At 44.6% G+C, this 19,828-nt stretch overlaps 1 protein-coding gene across 6 annotated transcripts in view; it reads left to right on the top strand.

Annotated features, from left to right (window-relative positions):
- The window catches only part of TPGS2 (tubulin polyglutamylase complex subunit 2), a 149,989-nt gene that overhangs the window by 87,286 nt on the left and 42,875 nt on the right, over positions 1–19,828 (top strand). The window lies entirely within an intron of this gene.

Here is a 19,828-nt window from a genome sequence, read left to right as displayed (position 1 = left end):
TGTTGTTAAGCCTCCATGTTTTTGTAGGCTCTTACATTTTCTTTGCATAATTTAGTTTTATACCCTTGTGGTCTAAAAAGCTGGTTGGTACAATTTCAATCTTTTTGAATTTACTGAGGCTGTTTTTGTGGCCTAGTATATGATCTATTCTTAAAAATGTTCCATGTGCACTTGAGAAGAATGTGTATCCTGCTGCTTTTGGGTGGAGAGTTCTGTGGATGTCTGTTAGGTCCATCTGTTCTAGTGTGTTGTTCAGTGCCTCTGCCTCCTTACTTACTTTCTGTTTGGTTGATCTGTCCTCCAAACTTGGTGGAGTGTTGAAGTCTCCCAGAATGAATGCATTGAATTATTTTTTTGCTTTCAGTTCTATTACTGTTGGTTTCACATATGTAGGTTCTCCTCTGTTGGGTGCAGAGATATTTATAATAGTTATATCCTCTTGTTGGATTGACCCTTTTATCATTATGTAATGTCCGTCTTTGTCTCTTGTGACTTTCTTTGTTTTGAAGTCTATTTTGTCTGATACAAGTACTGCAACTCCTGCTTTTTTCTCCCTATTAGTTGCATGAAATATCTTTTTCCATTCCTTCACTTTTAGTCTGTGTATGTCTTTAGGTTTGAAGTGAGTCTCTTCTAGGCAGCATATAGACAGGTCTTATATTATTATCTATTTAGTGACTCTATATCTGTTGATTGGTGCATTCAGACCATTTACATTTAGGGTCATTGTCAATAGGTATCTATTTATTGCCATTGCAGGCTTTGGACTTGTGGTTACCAAATGTTCAAGGGTATCTTCCTCACTATCTAACAGTCTAACTTAACTCACTTAGTATGCCATTACAAACACAATCTAAAGGTTCTTTTCCCCCTCCCCCTTTTTTTCCTCCTCCATTCTTTATATATTAGGTATTATACTCTGTACTCTTTGTTTATCACTTTTTATTACCCCTGGTGACAGCTGTTTAACCTTAAGAACACTTCCATCTATAGCAGTCCCTACAAAATACACTGTTGAGATGGTTTGTGGAAGCTAAATTCTCTCAGCTTTTCCTTATCTGGAAATTGTTTAATCCCTCCTTCAAATGTAAATGATAATATTGCCAGATAAAGTATTCTTGCTCTGAGGCCCTTCTGGCATTAAATATGTCATGCCACTCCCTTCTGGCCTGTAAGGTTTCTGTTGAGAAGTCTAATGATATCCTGGTGAGTTTTCCTTTGTATGTGATCTTATTTCTCTCTCTGACTGCTTTTAATAGTCTGTCCTTATCCTTGGTCTTTGCCATTTTAATTATTATATGTCTTGGTGTTGTCCTCCTTGGGTCCCTTGTGTTGGGAGATCTGTGCACCTCCATGGCCTGGGAGACTATCTCCTTCCCAAATTGGGGAAGTTTTCAGCAATTATTTCCTCAAAGACACTTTCTCTCCCTTTTTTTCTCTCTTCTTCTGGTACCCCTATAATATGAATATTGTTCCATTTGGATTGGTCACACAGTTCTCTCAGTATTCTTTCATTCCTAGAGATTCTTTTTTCTCTCTGTGCCTCAGCTTCTTTGTATTCCTCTTCCCTAGTTTCTATTTTATTTATCATCTATCCACCATATCTAATCTGCTTTTAATACCCTCCATTGTGCTCTTCAACGATTGGATCTCTGTCCTGAATTCATTCCTCACTTCTTGAATATTTTTCTGTACCTCCATGAGCATGTTTATGATTTTCATTTTCAAATATCTTTCAGGAAGATTTATTAATTCAGTCTCACTCGGTCCTTTCTCTGGTGTTGAGATTTTGCTTTTGATCCAGGTTCCTCTAACGTTTCATACTTGTACGTGGCTCCCTCTAGTGCCCAGAAGCTCTAGTCTCTGTAGCTACTCAGCCCCTGGAATGATCTTAAGGGTCATACAGGAGTGGTGCTGGTGCCTGGGGGTAGGAAAGAGCTGTTTCCTGCTTCCCAGCTGCTATGCCTGTCTCCACTGCCTGAACCAGTGGGCTGAGCACACAGGTGTAAGCCTCTATGCTTTGTGTTTGTAGCTTCTGGAGTTGGGGATTTCCTCTGGCTGTCTTGGTGCCAGGGCTGGGGCTGCCTATTTGCAAGCTAGGTGTAGGCTAGTCAAGAGGAAGACACAGTAGGCTGTGTATCATGGTGGGGGGCCTTGGAGGTATGTAGCCAGCCAGGGGGATAGAGCTCCTGAAGATTGTTTTCCCAACCTGCTGGGCAGAGTGCACCAGGAAAATTTTGTCTACCTTTTCTTTCTACTGAGCAGTAAGCTCTGTGCAATCCTTGCCCCTTTAGCAGCCCTCTTGCTGTTAGGAAGCCTCTCAGACTGCCCACCCAGATCAGATGGATATGAATTCCTGTTTTCCTCAAGGAGCTGGAATCTCCATCTCTCCAGGTATTCTGCCTGTCTTAGCTTTTGAAAACCACTGATCACCAGAGTACCATGCAATGTAAGTTTGTGCTTTCAGAGCAGATATCCAGGGCTAGGTGTTCAGCTGTCCCAGGCCTCCACTCCCTCCGCACTCTCTCTTCATCCTGCCAGTGAGATGGGGTGGCGGGAGGGCTTGGGTCCTACTGGGTCACAGCTTTCATACGTTACCCTGTTCCATGAGGTCTGCTCTTTTCTCCAGGTGTATGCAGACTGGTGCTGCCTTCTTTCCTGTTGCTCTTTCAGGATTAGTTGTATTAATTATATTTTCATACTATATGTGGTTTTAGGAGGAGGTCTCTGTCCAACCTCTCCTGCTGCCATCTTTGATCCAATCTGGCATGATATATTTAATGCAATGAAGAAGAAGGGCCTCGAACCAAGGATACTCTACCCAGCAAGATTATCATTAATTTAAATTTCAAGGAGGGATTTAAAAATTTCCAGATAAGCAAAAGCTGAGAGAATTTAGCTTCCACAAACCATCTCTACAGTGTATTTTGGAGGAAACACTATAGGTGGAAGTGTCTGTAAGGCTAAATAGCTATCACCAGAGGAAATAAAACCACTGTGAAGAAAGTAGAACAATTAATTACTAAGCAGATGCAAAGTCAACTATACCCAAAGTCAGTAAAGGATAGACAAAGAGTATGGAATATGATACCTAATGTATAAATAATGGAGGTGGAAGAAAAAAGAATAAAAAAAGTACCTTTAGATTGTGTTTGTAATAGCATACTAAGTGAGTTAAATTAGACTGTTAGATAGTGACAAAGTTATCCTTGAAGCTTTGGTAACCACAAGTCCAAAGCCTGCAATGGCAATAAGTAGATACCTATTGATAATCACCCTAAGTGTAAATGATATGAATGCACCAATCAAAAAATATAAAGTCACTAAATAGATAATAATACAAGACCTGTCTTTATGCTGCCTACAAGAGACTCACTTCAAACCTAAAGACATACACAGACTAAAAGTGAAGGGATGGAAAAAGATATTTCATGCAACTAATAGGGATAAAAAAGCAGGAGTTGCAGTACTTGTATCAGACAAAATAGACTTCAAAAAAAGAAAGTCACAGGAGACAAAGTATATTACATAATGATAAAGGTGTCAGTCCAACAAGAGGATATAACCATTAGAAATACCTATGCACCCAACATAGGCCTACCTAAATATGTGAAACAAATACTAACAAATAAATGGGGAAATACAATGCAATGCATTCATTCTAGGAGACTTCAACACTCCACTCCCTACAAAGGACAGATCAACCAGTCAGAAAATAAGTAATGAGACAAAGACACTGAACAACACATTAGACCAGATGGACCTAAAGGACATCTACAGAACTCTCCACCCAAAAGCAGCAGGATACACATTCTTCTCAAGTGCACATGGAACATTTTCAAGAATAGATCATATACTAGGCCACAGAGAGCCTCAGTAAATTCAAAAAGATTAAAATTGTACCAACCAGATTCTCAGACCACAAAGGTATGAAATGAAATAAATCACACTAAGAAAATGAAAAGCCCCACAAACACATGGAGGTTTAACAACATGCTCCTAAATAACCAATGGATCAATGACCAAATAAAAACAGAGATCAAGCAATATATGAAGACAAATAAAAACAATAATTCAACACCACAAACTCTTTGGGATGCAGTGAAGTCTGTGCTCTAAAAGGGAAATATGTTTCAATACAGGCCTACCTTAGGAAAGAAGAACAATCCCATATGACCAGTTGAAACTCACAATTATTGAAAGTAGGAATGGAGAACAAATGAGGCCCAAAGTCAGTAGAGGAAAGGACATAATAAAGATTAAAGCAGAAATAAGTAAAATCAAGAAGAATAAAGCAATGAAAAGAATGAATGAAAGCAGGAGCTGGTTCTTTGATAAAATAAACAAAACAGATAAACCCCTAGCCAGACTTACCAAGACAAAAAGTGAATCTACCCACATCAACAGAATCAGAAATGAGAAAGTAAAAATCCCTACAGACACTGCGGAAATACAAATAATTATTAGAAAATACTATGAAAAATTATATGCTAACAAACTGGATAACCTAGAAGAAATGGACAACTTTCTAGGAAAATACAACCTTCCAATTCTGACCCAGGAAGAAACAGAAACTCTGAGCAGACCAATCACCAGCAGGGAAATTGAATTGGTAATAAAAAAACTACCTAAGAACAAAATTCCTGTACCAGACGGCTTCACCACTGAATTTTATGAAACATTTAGTGAACACCTAATACCCATCCTCCTTAAAGTTTTCCAAAAAGTAAAAGAGGAAAGAATACTTTCAAGCTCATTCTATGAGGCCAGCATCACTCTAATACTAAAACCAGAAAAACACACCACAAAATAAAAGAAAATTACAGACCAATATTCCTGATGAACATAGACACAAAAATACTCAACAAAATATTAGCAAACCAAATTAAAAAATACATCAAAAAGATCATACATCACGATCAAGTAAGATTTGTTCCAGGGATGCAAGGATAGCACAATATTCAAAAATCATTCAACATCATCCACCACATCATCAAAAAGAAGGACAAAAATCACATAATCCTCTCTATAGATGCTGAAAAAGCATTTGACAAAATTCAACATCCATTCATGATTAAAACTCTCAACAAAATGGGTATAGAAGGCAAGTACCTCAATATAGTAAAGGCCATATATGACAAACCCACAGCCAACATCATACTTAACAGTGAAAAGCTGAAAGCTTTTCCTTCAAGATCAGGAACAAGACAAGGATGTCCACTCTCCCCACTTTTATTCAACATAGTTCTGGAGGTCCTAGCCACAGCAATCAGACAACACAAAGAAATAAAAGGCATCCAGATTGGTAAGGAAGAAGGTAAACTGCCACTGTTTGCAGATGACATAATGTACATAAAAAACCCTAAAGAATCCACTCCAAAATAATGGGCAGAAACTAGATCTAATATCTGAATTCAGCAAAATTGCAGGATACAAAATTAATATACAGAAATCTGTTGTGTTCCTTCATACTAAGGATGAACTAGCAGAAAAAGAAATCAGGAAAACAATTCCATTCACAATTGCATCAAAAAGAAGAAAATACCTAGGAATAAATCTAACCAAGGAAGTGAAAGACTTATACCCTGAAAAGTACAAAACACTAATGAGAGAAATTAAAGATACCAATAAATGCAAACATCCCGTGCTCATGGGTGGGAAGAATTAATATTGTCAAATGGCCATCCTGCCTAGAGCCACCTACAGATTCAATGCAATCCCTATCAAAGTACCAATGATGTTCTTCAACGAACTAGAGCAAATACTTCTAAAATTCACATGGAACCACAAAAGACCCTGAATAGCCAAAGCAATCCTGAGAAGAATAAAGAGGGGCAATCACACTCCCCAACTTCAAGCTCTACTACAAAGCCACAGTAATCAAGACAGTTTGGTACTGGCACAAGAACATACCCAGAGACCAATGGAACAGAGTAGAGAGACCAAATATAAACCAAAGCATATATGATCAATTAATATATGATAAAGGAACCATGAATGTGCAATGGGGAGATTACAGCCTCTTCAACAACTGGTATTAGCAAAACTGGACAGCTACATGCAAGAGAATGAAACTGGATTATTGTCTAATGCCATACACAAAAGTAAACTCGAAATGGATCAGAGACCTGAGTGTAAGTCATGAAACCATAAAACTCTTAGAAGAAAACATAGGCAAAGTCTCTTGAATATAAAGATGAGCAACTTTTTCCTGAACACATCTGCTCAGGCAAGGGAAACAAAACAAAAATGAACAAGTAGGACTACATCAAACTAAAAAGCTTCTGTACAGCAAAAGGCACCATCAGAGCAAAAAGGCATCTTATAGTATGTGAGAATTTATTTGTAAACCGCTCATCTGATAAGGGGTTAACATCTAAAATACATAAATAAGTCATATAACTCAACACCCAAACAACAAATAACCTGATATAAAATGGGCATAGGACCTGAACAGACTCTTCCTTAAAGAAGAATTACAAATGGCTAATAGACAGATGAGAAGATCCTCCACATTGTCATCAACAGGGAAATGCAAATTAAATCCACAATGAGATATCACCTCACACCAGTAGGGAAGGCCAACATTGAAAAGACTAGGAACAACAAATGCTTGTGAGAATGTGGAGAAAGAGGAACCCTCCTACACTGCTGGTGAGAATGTAAAGTAGTTCAACCATTGTGGAAAGCAATATGGCAGGTTTCTTAAAAATACTAAAAATAGAAATACCATTTGACCTGGGAATTCCACTCTGAGTAATTTACCCAAAGAAAACATGTTCTCAGATTCAAAAAGACATATGCACCCCTATGTTTATGTCAGTACTTTTTACAATAGCCAAAATATGGAAGCAACCTAAGTGTCCATCAGTAGATGAATGGGTAAAGAAGAAGTGGTACATATACACAATGGAATACTATTCAGCCATAAGAAAGAAACAAATCCTACCATTTGAAACAACATGGATGGAGCTAGATGGTATTATGCTCAATGAAATAAGTCATGCTGAGAAAGAAAAATAGGAAATGATTTCCTTCATTTGCAGAGTAAAACAACGAAGCAAAACTCAAGGAACAAAACAGCAGCAGACTCACAGACTCTAAGAAGCCACTAGCGGTTACCAAAGGGGAAGGGTGAGGGAGTGTGGGTAGGGATGAATGGAGAAGGAGATTGAAGGGTATTATGATTAGTACACATGGTGTGGAGGCAGTGACAGGGAAGACAGTGTAGCACAGAGAAGACAAGTATTGACTCTGTGGCATTTTACTACATTGATGGACAGTGACTGCAATGGGGTATGGGGGAGACTCAATAATATGGGTAAATGTAGTAACCACATTGTTTTTCTTGTGAAACCTTCATAAGAGTGTATATCAATGATATCTTAATAAAAAGAAAATAATAATCCTATTAGTTAATGGGCAGACATTTTTCCAAAGAAGACATTCATATGGCCAACAGGCCGATGAAAATATGCTCAACATCAGTAGTCATCAGGGAAATACAAATCACAATAAGCTATCTCAGACCAGTCAGAATGGCTACTATCCAAAAGTGTTGGTAAGGATGTGGAAAAAGGGAACCCTTGAATACTGTTGGTCGGAATGTAAATTCGTGCAGCCACTATGGAAATATCAAAAAACTAGAAACATATCATATGACCCAGTAATTCCACTTCTAGGAATTTACCCCCACAAAAAACAGTATCACTACTTTGAAAACATAGATGCACCCCTATCTTTATTGCTGCATTGTATACAGTAGCCAAGATAGGGAAGCAACATGTGTTCATCAATAGATAAATGGATAAAGAAGAAATCATACATATGTAAATGGCATATTACTCAGCTATAAGAAAAAGAAGTCTTGCTGTTGTGTGACAACATGGGTGGACCTAGAGGATGTTATGCTAAGTGAAATAAGCCAGGCAGAGAAAGACAAATATGATATAATTCCACTTACATCTGGAATCTGCCAAACAAAATCAGACAATAGCAATAGATTAATAGACACAGAGGAGATGGTTGCCACTGGGGAGGAGGATGGGGAGGTACAATAGGTGAAGGTGATTAAGAGGCACAAAATTCCAGTTATAATATAAGTTAGTCACAGGAATAAAAGTACTGCATAGGGGATATAGTCAACAATACTGTAATATCTTTGTATATTGACAGGTGGTAACTACTCCTATTGGAGTGAGCATTTAATGTAGATAACTGTTAAATCACTGTGTTGTACACCTGAAACCAATATAATATTGTATAACAACTATAGTTCAATAAAAATTAATGAATAGGATCTAATTAAATAGTTCTTATTGAGAGAATATAAACAATTGGCCCTCCCTTGGTTCTGTATCAGCAATCCAAATGACCTCTCACACTTTCACTAAACAGAGTAGGAATCTTTCCATCATAGTCACAAAAAATGCTTTTGAGTTTCTGAAGCCTTCCTGTGGTAGATGCAAATGAAAGGGTAGGTAGGTGGTAAGGTGAACGGATTGCCAATTATTAACAGTTGATAAGAAATTTGTGCATGATTATCATCCTTGTCAAAAGGAGTTTAAATGGTGCTGCCACCTTGCACTCAAGCAGGCCTCCAGGATTTTGACTTGATCCAGGTGGGACTGTCTTTCCCACCCACCAGACACACCCTTCATTCAGTCTGTGCTGCATGTTTGGGCCCAGAAGCATAGCTATTGATATCCAATTAACAGGCTGTCTTAAACATTCTAGAAGAACAAAATATAACCAGGAACATTCAAGACAAGCCAGGATATACTACTTCCTTTCTTTTGTCCTTTGGGAAAGTTATTCAGCATCTCTCATCTTCAATTTCTTCATATATAAAATGTAATGCAGAATGACTGTTAAGATTATGTAAAGTAATAAATAATATGTGCCCACAAAGAGATGCCTTAATATTTTGACTATTTAAAATATCATCCAGAAAGTCCATCTCCCGCTTTCCCTATGAGTTGCCTAGCAAACAAAAATAATTTTTCTGTTGTCGTTTTTGACAAAATGGATGGGTTGTTTTAATATCACATACCTTCACTGCAACTGCAAAGACATTTCATCCCTTATCCTGGCAACTGGATATTTTTATGTTTACTTATCTGACAACATGTATATATAGCTGCAGACTAGTTGATTAAAGTAAATTTTAATTTTAGTTGATGATGACCTCTTATGACCTCAGATAAGCTACCTAAGGAAAGGAGGTCATCGTTCTCCATTTCTCAAATGAGCCTCTGCCATAGGGTTACCTTCATCACAGGCTATGGGTAAAATTGCAATATTTCCAGAATCTCTCTCCTTGCCTTAGTGCATCTGCACATCAATAGGTGTTTCCAAGGGGTGGAGAGAAGTAGTCTATCTCATACCAATAGCTAATTACAAGGCGAAGGAGGGCATATCTGGACCAGAGAGGTTGGGAGGGGCCTCTTCTGCAGCCAGGTTGCAAGAGATGCAGGATGACTGCTTGTAAGAAATAAACGGGTTTCTCCCACTTTATTTCTCCCTTTGACTGATTTTGGTTTCAAAGGTATTTTGCCCCAGGATTTCCCCCTGGAGTTACATCTGGTGTAGTTGGCAGGACCCCCTGAATCTGAAGTCTGTCTACATGGGTACAACTTTTGAATGGGCTGCCTCTAGAGATGGTGGGGGAAATGCCCGAAACTGCCCCTGTGGGTGGTGGGAGGCCCTAGTGGCTGCAGTGGTAAAGGGTGCAGCTTCACTTGGGAGCCCCTGTCTGTGGGGGTTCCAGTTGGGGAACCCCTAGTGGAGAATTGGTCTAGAGTAAAGCACCTCCTAGAAGGATGGGACCTGAAAGGAAAGGAGCGACACACAGCAGCAATTCACTGGAGAAATCCGCTTTATTAGGGAAAGGTGCTGGGTTATATAGGAAGGGGCATGGGGTGATTGTGGTGTTACTTCTATGGGGCTGGTGGCTGTTGGCTAGGTGCTGGGATTGGGAGGGGGGCGAGAGGTGATTGGGCTTCAGGTGGCGCTGGCGGGAACCGAGGACCCCGAAGAGAAGCCGGAAGTTTGCCATCTTACTGGTGGGGGCCCTTCATTCCCCCCTTTCTCCTCTATGGGGTTGTGGACGTTTCTTTCTCTCTGGCTGCTTCATGCTGAACAGGGGTGGAGAAGGGAGTGAGGGCTTGAGGATTGGGAGGAAAGGGTTGATAGGACTCTCCACAGTAAGGACGAGTAGATGTGGACTTCTTAAGGTTTGGAAATCAATGAAGGTTCCCTGTAACCATAGGTTGAGGACCTGTTGATTCTAATGGTGCCAAGAGGATATGGGTGTCAGGAGCCAAGTGTCTGCGGCCATTGTTTCCAGAAACAGTTTCCAGTGGAGAGAGGGGTTCATCTCAGCATGTGGTGAGGAGGTCACGTGAGGGTGAGGGATCTTCTGTGGCCAGAAGCTGGTAGTTCCTGAGTAAAAGCTGGTTGAAAGCTTGATTAGAGATTTTTCCGACTTGGGATTTGATGAACTTTATTATACAGGGTAAGAAGAGACAGGCGAGAAGAATGATTATTATGGGGCCTGCAATGGGCCAGAGCCAGATGAGGAGGGGTTTGTTAGTATTGAAGAGAATGGGTTGGAATTGGAAGCAGAGTGGAGGCTGGAGGCAAGGTCAGTGAGTTTGGTGATGTCAGTTTTTACAATGCCGGATTCGTTGATGTAATAGCAGCACTCTTCCCGGAGGAAGATGCAGGTGCCGCCCTTCTCGGCTGTAAGCAGATCTAGGGCCCGCCGGTTTTGAAGGGTGAGCTTAGCTAGCGACGTGACCTGTCTTTGGAGAGAGGCTAGGGAATCGGCAGTGGATGTCAGGGCTCCCTCAAGTTTGGCATTGAGATCTCTAACTGCCCATAGTGACCCAAGGCTTCTCCCGAAAACCCTGCCCCAATGGCTGAGGTGATCAAAGAGCTACTGACCATGATGGGAAGGAAAGCAGCTCTTTTTGTGTGCGAGGGCAAGGGAGGTTGGAGCTCAAGGAATTCTGCCATGCTGTAAAGTGTAAGCTGTGGGATTAGGGTGACGAGAATACAGGGTGTATCGGAGTTGAGAGGCAGTGAGTTTAAAAGACTGCCATTACACCAAAAGAAGTGTCCCGGTTGCGTAAAAGTCTTAGAGCCGGAGGTAGGGGTGTAGATAGAGAGGCAGTGAAATGCGCTGGAGGGGCGTGGAGTTGGGCCTACACAGTGGTGGATGGTGAGATTATCTGTGTATTCTGGTTCCCATAGGGGTATGTCTGCCAGGGGGCAGAGGGGTTGTCTTTCTGCATGTAAGGAGTAGTTGGAAATATTAAGGGGCACGGCGGCCAGCAGTGTGCGCTGTAGTGATGCACACAAGAAACAATTGGCGGTGTTAAGGGTGTGGTTGAGAAAGATGGTGGTGTCCTGAATGAGCTGTAATGAAAAGTAGGAGAAATGGGAAGAGGGGTGGGGATAAGAAGATGAAGAGGCACCGTCAAGAGTTTGGATAATGACTTTTTCGGAATGTCTGATATCTGATGCAACTTGAGAGATCTGGGAATGAGAGGGAACATACTTTCGAGAGATATGAAGGGTACTGTGGGGGGTTGAGGACCCCCCGTAGTAAACTGAGGCTGTGACTCTGGAAGCCCATCGAGAGTCCCAGGCATCTGGGATTGATAAGGAGAATGAGCCATTGGGATATTTCATGAAATGGTTGGAGGAGTAACACTGTGGGTACTGGAAGTTACCTATGTAGTGAATGGTGCAAGACCAGTAGGGACATCTCCTGTAGGTGTCTGGCCATCACCTGCAATAGGCTTGTTTTTGGTCATAGAGGAAGCAGAGGTAGGGAGAATAAGGGTAGCTGCTAGTGAACACTTCAGTGGAGGGAGGAAAGTGGAGATATAAAGGCTCAGAGCAGCTTTTCAGAGGGCAGTCTGGTGTGGCAATGAGGGCAGTAACTTTTGTTTGATGCTGTGTATGAGTCTGTCTGACTTTGAATTGCCATACAAAGGAGGCTGGAGTGGTGGGGAAGACAATAGGAATGAGGAAAAAAAAGCGAGAGAGCAGTAAAGGAGGAAAAAGTCATGATTCGGGTATGTATGGCAAAGGGAGTGAACGGGATTTTGGAGGAAAGAGGACAGTAAGGTCAGCAGTCTGGAGGGAGGGAGAGTCTGTAAACTTTTGTAGGTTAAGAGATCTTTTAGGTGATGTGGGGACAGAATGGTAAGGGGCGCCCTGAATGTCAGTTTATGAGCTTCCTTCTGCAAGAGCTGTCTAGCGGCTAATGCTCGTAGGCAGGGGGCCCATCCCCGAACTGTGGGGTCTAATTGCTTGGAGAGATAAGCTACTGGGGCAAAGGATGGGCCATAATATTGGCCTAGGACTCCTAGAGCTTGACTGGACCTCTCATGAATGTATAATGAGAAGGGCTTTGACAAATCAGGAAGATGGAGAGCTGGGGCTTCCACAAGGGCTTGATGGAGCTTAATGAAGGAGTGTCGGGGTGATGAGGATAATGGTTCTTTAGGGGGGCCCTTGCTGAGGTCGTATAGGGGTCTTGCCAACAGGGAGAAGTTAGGGATCTACGCTCCAAAATATCTAGCCAGGCCTAGAAAGGAAAGGGTTTCTGTCTTGGTTTTGGGAATGGGCAGGTCAGAGAGGAGCTGTTTTCTGTCTAAGGTAATGGACTTTCTTTGTTGAGATAGAAGGAATCTGAGGTAAGTGACAGGAGGGGAAGAGATTTGAGCTTTGACGGGGGATACTCGGTAACCTCTGGAAGCTAGAAGGTTAAGTAGGGAGGCAGTGTCAAGTTGAGACTGTTCCCACGAGGGACTGCAGAGTAGAAGATTGTCCATGTATTGTAATAAGGTGGACTTGGAGTGATCATGATGAAACTGTTTGAGGTCCTGACCTAGGACCTGTTTAAAAATATGGGGACTATATCAGAAGCTTTGTGGAAAAACTGTCCAAGTGAGTTGTTCAGAATGTCTTGTGTATGGGTCCATCCAGGTGAAGGCGAAAAAATCTTGGGAGGAGGGGTTCAGAGGGATAGGAAAAATGCGTCTTTGAGATCTAGGACTGAGAGGTGGGAGGCCAAGGCAGGGATCTGCGATTAAAGGGTGTACGGATTTGGAACTAAGGGATGGATAGGGACAACGGCCATGTTGATGAGGTGAAGGTCTTGGACAAGGCGGAAAGATCTGTGGTTTTTTTAACAGCTAATATGGGGGTATTAAACGGGGATGAGTGGGTCTGAGGTAATTTTTGTTTAAGAGGTCTTGAGTGATGGGTTGGAGGCCTATGAGGGCTGAAGTGGTTAGGGGGTATTGGGCCTGACAGATATACTGAGAGGGGTCACATAATTTGATAGAGGCAGGAGGACATAGAGCCACGGAGGGGCTTATAATGTCCCAAACTTTGGGATTTACAGGGTGTATGAGGGTGGAACCGGAGCTTTCATTGGGTAGAGGGGGGTCGTCGGCTATGAGGGCCATCAGAAAGGGAGTACTGGGGGCTGTGGGAGTGGATATAGTTATGGAAACGTGGAGGAGAGAAAGGATGTCCCGTCCTAGTAAAGGGATGGGACACTGGGGCATAACCAGGAAGGAGTGGGAGAAAGGTATGGGATTGTCTTGGATTGTGCATAAAAGGGGGCGGGGGTTAATGGGAAAATCTGTTTACCTCTTACCCCGACTATAGGAGTAATGGCTGGCGTGGTAGGGCCCCGGTATTCTCGCAAGACTGAGAAGGTGGCTCCTGTATCTAGGAGGAAGGAGATGGGGCAACTGTCTACTGTTAAAGTAACCCTGGGTTCCTGTTTGGTGATGGAAATGGTCGGGCGAGAAGCCCCCAGGCCCCGTCAATCTTCTTCTGCCAGCCCCACTACGGCGGGCTTAGGATGGGGGTTGTTTGTCCAACCTCCCCTTCGGGTGGTTGGACAATCAGACCCCCAGTGGCCCTTTTTGTGGCATCTGGGGCATGGGGTGGTAGGAGATCTGGGGGAGGGGCACGCCCTTGACCAATGTCCCTCTTTTCCGCACTTGAAACAAGCTCCTGGGGGGGCTTGTTTGTAGAGGGGCGCCCAGGTTGTCGTTTTATCAGCTGGGCCAACATTTGGAAATTGGCCTGATCAGCCTTTTGTTTACAGCGTTCTTTCTCCTCCTCCCGGTTATGGAAGACTTTAAAGGCCACTGTTAGGATCTCAGTCTGTGGGGTAGTGGGGCCCTGTTCTAACTTTTTGAGTTTAGCTTTAATGTTGGGGTAGCTTTGAGCTAGGAAGTATGTCATAAGGACATGTCTTCCATCAGGCGTTTCTTTGTCAAGGCTGGTATACTGTAATAGGGCTTGAGTGAGTCTGTCTAAGCTACATCCTGGAGTGGGGGGCAATAATTTTGGGAGGCCCTGAGGGGGACTGAAGGGTTCTGGCTCAGTCTGTGGGGGAGTGACGCAGTCTAGCTGCGCCTAGTCGAGCAGGTCCTGAAGTGCAGAAGGGGGGCAAAGAAAATAAAGAAAGATAGAATCAGACCCACATGTCACCAGCCAGCAGCCCAGCTGCTTGCCTCTGCCACTCTAGTTGGGCTTGAACTCATGACTCTGAGGTTAAGAGTCCCATGCTCTACTAACTGAGCTACAGCAGGGCTCCAGTTAATTGCTTATGGAATGCATAAACAGAATGTTCTTTGTTCTCCATTCCTGCCACATCAGCAAGTGGGGGAAAGGCATAGCTAGAAGCAGGGGTGGTGTTTCTACACATCTTCAAGGTCTCTCTGTTTTCAGAGTGAGGAGTCTTGGCTCGTCTTCGAGGACAAGATATGTTTTTGTGGACAGATAACTTCCAAGGACTGCACAGGTTGTTCTCTAGCTTGTGCTTTCTCATGCTGCATTCAGACATGGGGGAAGGTGCTTTCTCATTCTCCTTACAAACATATGAGAAGACAAAGGCGGTCCCTAACAGGGGAGAAACAGGTGATGAGGGCAAAGATGGAGGAGGCTCCCGGGACCTAGTTAAAGGGGGTGCTGAAAGGCTCAGGCTTAATCTGCGGGGGATGAAGGCGGAGGAGGTGAGATGGGGGAGGAGATGGTGGGGGAGGAAGGGAGAAGGGCTGTTGTAGGAGAGGAAGGGGAAGGGAGTGAACGGGAGGCTTCTGCAGCTCTGCGGCTTGCAGGCTAGGAGAAGTTGGGGGGGGGGAGGAGGCAGAAAGCTTCGATATAGGGACTCTCCTTCCAGTTTTTCAGGCACTGGCAGTAGTTAAAGAGATTGCGAGTGATGTTAGGATCAAGAGTTCCCCCTGCGGGCCATTGGTTGTTATTGTCTAGGGGATATGTCGGCCAATCTTGGGAGCAATATTTACGGAGAAGTTTTGGTTTTATATCAGGCGTCAGGAAGAGGGTAGCCAGATGCTTAAGCAGACATTCAAGAGGTGAACTTTCAGAGAGGGATGAGGAGGCTCCCATGGCTAAAGGACAGAGAAGGAGACAAACGGGAAGACGAACGGAGATCCTCGGACCGGAAGCAGACCACAAGAAGACAAAGGGCATCCCCGATGATCCTTGGTGGTCTGCGGAAACTCATATATGAGTCGGAATTTCTTAGGAAGTGTGGGTCGTCACCCAGACTTCCCTAAGAAGGCAGAGTCACGAGGTACCTAGCGCTAGGAATTTTCGGCAGACAGAACAGATTTTGGTGGATGGAACAGAAGGAGGAGGTGGGGAAAAAGGGAGCGTTCTCATCCGCAAAGGAGTCACCTCGTTTATGGCTGTTGGAGGGGGGCCTGAGGGTCCGCCGCAGCCGTGAAGACCTGAGATGGGGATTTATGGCTGCCGGAGGAGGGGCCTGAGGGTCCACCGCAGCCATGAAGGCCTGAGGTGGGGAGAGTTCCCTCCTCGTCCCCGAGCATCAGGGCCTTGCCAGACGATCATGGTCAATAGCACTGCAATAGCTCGGGGAAGAGTGGCCCACCCCGGGGAAATTTTGCTTAAAAAGTTTCGGCACTGATGGAAGGGACGGTGAGTGCGTTTATGACTGTCGGAGGAGGGGCTTGAGGGTCCGCTGCAGCCGTGAAGTCCTGAGGCGGGGATTTATGGCTGTTGGGGGAGGGGCCTGAGGGTCCGCCACAGCCGTGAAGGCCAGAGTCAGGGAGAGTTCCCTCCTCATCTCCGAGCGTCAGGGCCTTGCCGGACGATCACGGTCAATGGCACTGCGATAGCTCGGGGAAGAGTGACCCACTCCGGGGGGAAAACTTACCTAAAGGCCAGAGAGGAGTGGTGAGTGTGATGAGCCAGCGCCGGAAAAAGAGGACGAGGGCAAGCTGCTGCTGGTGTCGGGGGAAGATGGGGCCCAGTTGGGGTGTCCCGTCTCCTGGGTTTCGGCACCAATGAAAGGAAAGTAGCGACACACAGCAGCAATTCACCGGAGAATTCCGCTTTATTAGGGAAAGGTGCTGGGTTATATAGGAAGGGGCATGGGGTGATTGTGGTGTTACTTCTACGGGGCTGGTGGCTGTTGGCTAGGTGCTCGGATTGGGAGGGGGGCGAGAGGTGATCGGGCTTCAGGTGGCGCCGGCAGGAACCGAGGACCCCGAAGAGAAGCCGGAAGTTTGCCATCTTACTGGTGGGGGCCCTTCAGGACCTTGCCCAGAATTGGGGAAGGGTGGAGACACCGGAAGCTGTGGAATTTAGCCATCTGTGAGACAGAAGACCGCTTAGAAGCCCTGAGTGGCTGTGTAGCAGCCAGGATTTTGGGATGCCTTTTCCTCGAGATAGTGGAAAGGGTTATTGAGGAGAGAGACTTCAGCAGAAGAGAGACACACTTCAGCATCACTTGGTGGAGCTGGGCCATGAGCTATGGAATGCCCTTAATAAAGGTATGCTCCTGGAAGATACGTTAGCAGCAGCGAGGGAGGACACATCAGGAGAATTCATGTTGCAGGTGACCATGGGGGAGGGAGAGTACAGAGCAGTTCCTTCAGCCCCTGGGATTTTAGAGATGTCAGGAGTGGATGAGAGGGTGGGGCTGAGGGCCAATTTGTTGCTGAGGCCACTGCCAAAGGCACCAGCCTCTCCTGTATTAAAGGCCCACCCGGGTTCTAATAACTGCAGGCTTCTCAGTGGGAACAGCCACCTGCTCCCCAAGTTGTGCAGCAGTCCATACTCAGCCCCTATACCCAGAATCAGCTGCTTGACATGAGCATCCAGCTTCAGCAGAAGCTGCTGGAACCTCTGCCTACATGCCTTTTGTATCTCTGAGATATGTGGGTGGAAAACGCTGTTCACCATAGGAATGAGAAATTTGGTGCTTCATATAGCTCCCCCATCTATCTTTGGGTTCCTAGTGACTATTCTTGCCTCCCACATAGGGCAACCCATAAGTGAGGCAGATCTTTAGCAGATCTCGGGGAGGTTGAAACAATAAGAGCACAGAAGGAGGTAGAAGATACAACTGAAAGGAGAGGCACAAAGGGCCCCATGAGGTCTTGAGGACCCGTATGTGGATTGATTTGATAAAGACCAGGGTAGTGAAAGAAAAACTTGATGCACAGCCCAGTAGGATCTTGTTAGAACTGTGGCAGATTTAGAAGGGGCAGTTCCTAGAGTGCTGCAACATCTGTAGTAGAAAGGATGGGCTGTGAGCACATCAAGGTTCAGGGACCTGGTTTGTCTTTAAAGTTCTTGGGGATTGTCAGTATAAAGTGCCTGTAGGGCACAAGGTAATTGGAGAACCTCTACAGGATCTGGAGGAGAGCATCATAAAGCCCACTCATAGTCCTTTTAATTCCCTGGTGTGGCCAGTGAAAAAACCAGATGGCTCCTGGCATATGACCGTGGACTACAGGGAATTGAATAAAGACACACCCCCTTTGCATGCTGCCGTCCCCTCTATAGCAGCCCTTATGGACACACTCAGTCATGAACTAGGGATGTATCATTATGTTATAGACCTTGCTAATGCTTTCTTCTCTATTGACGTATCACAGGAAAGTCAGAAACAGTTTGCCTTCACATGGGAGGGCAGCAGTGGACATTCACTGTCCTTCCACTGGGATACCTCCACAGTCTCACCATCTGTCATGGACTTGTAGCCCAGGACTTGGCCACATGGAAGTAACTGCAAACGGTGTGGCTGTATCACTACATTGATGATATGCTCACATCTAATTCTCTCTCAGATTTAGAAGGGGCAGTTCCTAGACTGCTGCAACGTCAATGGGAGAAAAGATGGGCTGTGAACAGCACCAAGGCTCAGGGACCTGGTTTGTGTGTAAAGTTCCTAGGGGTTGTCTAGTCAGGTTAAACTAAAGTTATTCCTGAAGCAGTCATAGACAATGTCCAGGCTTTCCCCACCCCTACCACTGTGGCAGTATTAGAAGAGTTTTGTGGTCTTTTGGGCTACTGGAGAGTGTTTGTCCTGCACTTGGCACAAATTCTGAAGCCCTTATACCTGTGGTTCAAAATGGCATCAGGTGGGACTGGGATGAAACATGTGCAGTTGCTTTAACTGCTGCTAAGCAAGCAGTCAAGGCCATACAAATCTTGAGTATAAAGGACTCAACAAGGCCCTGTGAGCTAGATGTTCATGTAACCAAAGATGGTTATGGATGGGGCCTTTGGCAGTGGCTTGAAAGGACCTACCAACCTATTGGATTCTGGTCACAACTGTGGAAAGTAGCAGAGGTCTGGTACACCAACAACTGGCTGCTGTGTACCATGTCTTACTGGCTACAGAGCCCATCACTGGAATAGCTCCAACTACCTATCCCATCACAGGGTGGGTGTGCAAGACTAGACGCAAAGGCCATGAAGTGACATGGCACAGAAGTGGAAGTGTGGCCCCTGAAGTGGAAGGCTGTGGCTTTCCATCCTAAGACTGAGACAATATGGATGGAGGATGGAGACGAGAAGAGCAGCCGGTGGGCTGAGTTGTGGGCAGTATGGCGTGTGATCACCCAGGAGCCCTCCCGTATAGTTGTGTGCACTGACAGCTGGGCATTTATTGGGGCTTGACCCTGTGGCTACCGATATGGTACCATTCCAACTGGATGGTTGGTCACTGGTCTCTTTGGGGCAAGAGTTGTGGAAAGACCTGTGGGCCTCTGCTCAGACTAAGTTTTTCCTGCATGTCATACAGATCAGCAAACCACCAAAAGGGGCCTAGAGTGTCTCTTTGCAGCCTATGGCCGGCTGCAGGTGATTGAGAGTGATCAAGGCACCCACTTTATTGGACATGTGTTACAAGAATGGGTGAAACAATTAGGAATAAAGTGTAAGTTTCATGTACCATATAACACTACTGTAGCAGGCATGATAGAGAGGTACAATGGTTTGTTGAATTCTGGCCTGAAGTCAGACACCAATAGTCTACAGGCTAGTCAGTTTGTTTATAGACAGTGCTATAGTGTTTGAATGAGAAGCCCCCAAAAGGAACCTTGAGCCCTGTGGATATGCTAACACACATTGCTGCCTCTCGTATACAACTGTATGTGCAAACCAAAAAGGAGTTATTGTAGCCAGAATATGGCCAGTAGAGCAATATCCTGCTGCCAGCCCCAACTACATTAAACCTTGGAGTCACTGTTGAGTGGATGTAGCCATGGACATTTTGACACAAGGACCATTGATGGCTGTCCCTTCTGGCACCTGGGGGAAAATGCTTGGAAGCTGGCCTCTGTGTATTCCTGGAGTAACAGCAGAGTGTCCCCAAATATCATGGTAGTGTAGTGCACCCAAAACATTCAGGAAGTATGAGCATCTTACAGGGAAGTTTTGCTTTATCTTTATGGCCAGTGCATGTACCTCCTGTAACCCTGTATATTGACCCATCTGTAACCCCCACAGGGCA

Source organism: Manis javanica, chromosome 9 (genome assembly GCF_040802235.1).
Source record: "Manis javanica isolate MJ-LG chromosome 9, MJ_LKY, whole genome shotgun sequence".
In the NCBI taxonomy this organism is placed as follows: Eukaryota; Metazoa; Chordata; class Mammalia; order Pholidota; family Manidae; genus Manis; species Manis javanica.
Note: the sequence above shows the minus strand (reverse complement) of the source record. Positions and strands in the feature narration are given on the sequence as shown.